This window comes from Gouania willdenowi, chromosome 3, assembly GCF_900634775.1.
Source record: "Gouania willdenowi chromosome 3, fGouWil2.1, whole genome shotgun sequence".
NCBI classification, from domain to species: domain Eukaryota; kingdom Metazoa; phylum Chordata; class Actinopteri; order Blenniiformes; family Gobiesocidae; genus Gouania; species Gouania willdenowi.
Genome location: NC_041046.1, coordinates 43,881,971 through 43,884,954, shown reverse-complemented (window position 1 = coordinate 43,884,954; position 2,984 = coordinate 43,881,971). Strand labels below are relative to the sequence as shown.

General features: G+C 31.2%; 2 non-coding genes across 2 annotated transcripts; both read right to left on the bottom strand.

The window, feature by feature from the left end:
* Positions 1–2,278: 2,278 nt before the first annotated feature.
* trnav-uac (transfer RNA valine (anticodon UAC)) lies at positions 2,279–2,351 on the bottom strand. Its single transcript has one exon. It is a non-coding gene; the product is annotated as a tRNA-Val (tRNA).
* A 335-nt stretch (positions 2,352–2,686) lies between these two features.
* Positions 2,687–2,759, bottom strand: trnal-uaa (transfer RNA leucine (anticodon UAA)). The gene has a single exon. It is a non-coding gene; the product is annotated as a tRNA-Leu (tRNA).
* Positions 2,760–2,984: the final 225 nt, after the last annotated feature.

Here is a 2,984-nt window from a genome sequence, read left to right as displayed (position 1 = left end):
GCATTATATTTGCAGTAGTTTTTAGGGTCTTATTCTGGCCTTAACTCAATTTTTTTATGTTTTGAAATTTTTGAAAAATATGCCTTACTATAGCCTTACCTCTGATTGTGGGTGATTTTTTATTTCTGTCATTTTTTGTGCCTTAATGCATTTTTAGCCCATTGTAAGTATGTGCATTATATTTGCAGTAGTTTTTAGCATCTTATACTGGTCTTCACTCAAAATTTATTTTTTTGAATTTTTTGAAAAAATATGCCTTACTATAGCCTTACCTCTGATTTTGTGTGATTTTTTTTATTTCTGTCATTTTTTGTGCCTTAATGCATTTTTAGCCCATTGTAAGTAGGTGCATTATATTTGCAGTAGTTTTTAGCATCTTATACTGGTCTTAACTCAATTTTTATTTTTTTGAAATTTTTGATTTTGGGTGATTTTTGATTTTTGTCATTTTTTGTGCCTAATGCATTTTTAGCCCAATGTTAGTTCGTGCATTATATTTGCAGTAGTTTTTAGGGTCTTATAATGGTCTTAACTCCAAATTTATTTTTTTTGAATTTTTTGAAAAAAATATGCCTTACTATATAGCCTTACCTCTGATTTTGGGTGATTTTTTATTTTTGTCATTTTTTGTGCCTTGATGCATTTTTAGCCCAATGTTAGTATGTGCATTATATTTGCAGTAGTTTTTAGGGTCTTATTCTGGCCTTAACTCAATTTTTTTATTTTTTGAAATTTTTGAAAAATATGCCTTACTATAGCCTTACCTCTGATTTTGGGTGATTTTTTATTTTTGTCATTTTTTGTGCCTAATGCATTTTTAGCCCAATGTTAGTTCGTGCTTTATATTTGCAGTAGTTTTTTGGGTCTTATACTGGTCTTAACTCAAAATTTATTTTTTTTGAATTTTTTGAAAAAAATATGCCTTACTATATAGCCTTACTTCTGATTTTGGGTGATTTTTTATTTATGTAATTTTTTTGCCTAAATGCAATTTTAGCCCATTGTAAGTATGTGCACTATATTTGCAGTAGTTTTTAGGGTCTTATTCTGGCCTTAACTCATTTTTTATTTTTTTGACATTTTTGAAAAATATGCCTTTCTATAGCCATACCTCAGATTTTCGGTGATTTTTCATTTTTGTCATTTTTTTGTGCCTAAATGCATTTTTAGCCCATTGTCAGTATGTGCATTATATTTGCAGTAGTTTTCATGGTCTTATTCTGGCCTTAACTCAATTTTTATTTTTTTGGAATTTTTTGAAAAAAATGCCTTACCATAGCCTTACCTCTGATTTTGGGTGAATTTTTATTTTTGTCATTTGTTGTGCCTTAATGCATTTTTTGCCCATTGTTAGTATGTGCATTATATTTGCAGCAGTTTTTAGGGTCTTATACTGGTCTTAACTCAAAATTAATTTTTTTTGAATTTTTTTGAAAAAATATGCCTTACAATAGCCTTACCTCAGATTTTGTGTGATTTTTCATTTTTGTCATTTTTTGTGTCTTAATGCATTTATAGCCCATTGTAAGTATGTACATTATATTTGCAGTAGTTTTTAGGGTCTTAGAATGTCCTAAACTCAATTTTTTTATTTTTTGAAAAATATTCCTTACTATAGCCTTACCTCTGATTTTGGGAGATTTTTCATTTCTGTCATTTTTTTGCCTAAATGCATTTTTAGCCCATTGTAAGTATGTGCATTATATTTGCAGTAGTTTTTAGGGTCTTATTCTGGCCTTAACTCAATTTTTATTTTTTTGAAATTTTTGAAAAAAATGCCTTACCTCTGATTTTGGGTGATTTTTTATTTTTGTCATTTTTTGTGCCTTGATGCATTTTTAGCCCAATGTTAGTATGTGCATTATATTTGCAGTAGTTTTTAGGGTCTTATACTGGTCTTAACTCAAAATTTATTTTTTTTGAATTTTTTGAAAAAATATGCCTTACTATAGCCTTACCTCTGATTTTGGGTGATTTTTTATTTATGTCATTTTTTTGCCTAAAAGCAATTTTAGCCCATTGTAAGTATGTGCACTATATTTGCAGTAGTTTTTAGGGTCTTATTCTGGCCTTAACTCATTTTTTATTTTTTTGACATTTTTGAAAAATATGCCTTACTATAGCCATACCTCAGATTTTCGGTGATTTTTCATTTTTGTCATTTTTTTGTGCCTAAATGCATTTTTAGCCCATTGTCAGTATGTGCATTATAATTGCAGTTGTTTTTAGGGTCTTCGACTAGCCTTAACTCAAAATGTATTACTTTTAAACTGTCAAATAATCCCACTGCGATTTGAACCCAGGATTTTCTGCGTGTAAAGCAGACGTGATAACCACTACACCATGGAAACCATACATTAGGTAAGCTTTACCACGCTAAAGGTCCAGGGTCTTTGTGGAATCGCGTTAACTAAATTCTCTCAATCTCTTTTAAAAATGGCTTTTGAGATGTGCACACTACTTTTCTTGGAAAGTTTGTGATACTTAAAGTAGAAGGTATGGGAAATACAGATCAGATTCCAGGGCTTTCGGCATGTGCAGCAGACATGATAACCACTACACCATGGAATCTGCTTCTTTCAAAGATTCAGAAGTCCAACACTGGTTTGGTAAGTTAGATCACATGGTCTTAGAAAAAGGACCTCTGAAGGTGCTGGTGGAAGAGATTCAGAGAATTGCCTTTAAATGATTCCACAGGGGGTTGAACCCTGGACCTTCAGCGTTTAAAGCAGACATGACAACCACTACACCATTGAACCTCAGCAACAAATGTTTTATGATTTCTCATGATGTCCTATCTTGTGTTGCAGTTTTTGGTTATTACTTTAAAGACTTAAATAAAAGATTTTTGTTTGGTTTAAATATTCCGTGTTCTTTTGCTCCAAGTAAGGCGTTGAGATTCATCACACAGAGCATTTCAAAGCTCTGTGGAACAATTCTGTATCATCTCATTCATCTCCTTTGGAAGGTCACCATTGATTCCA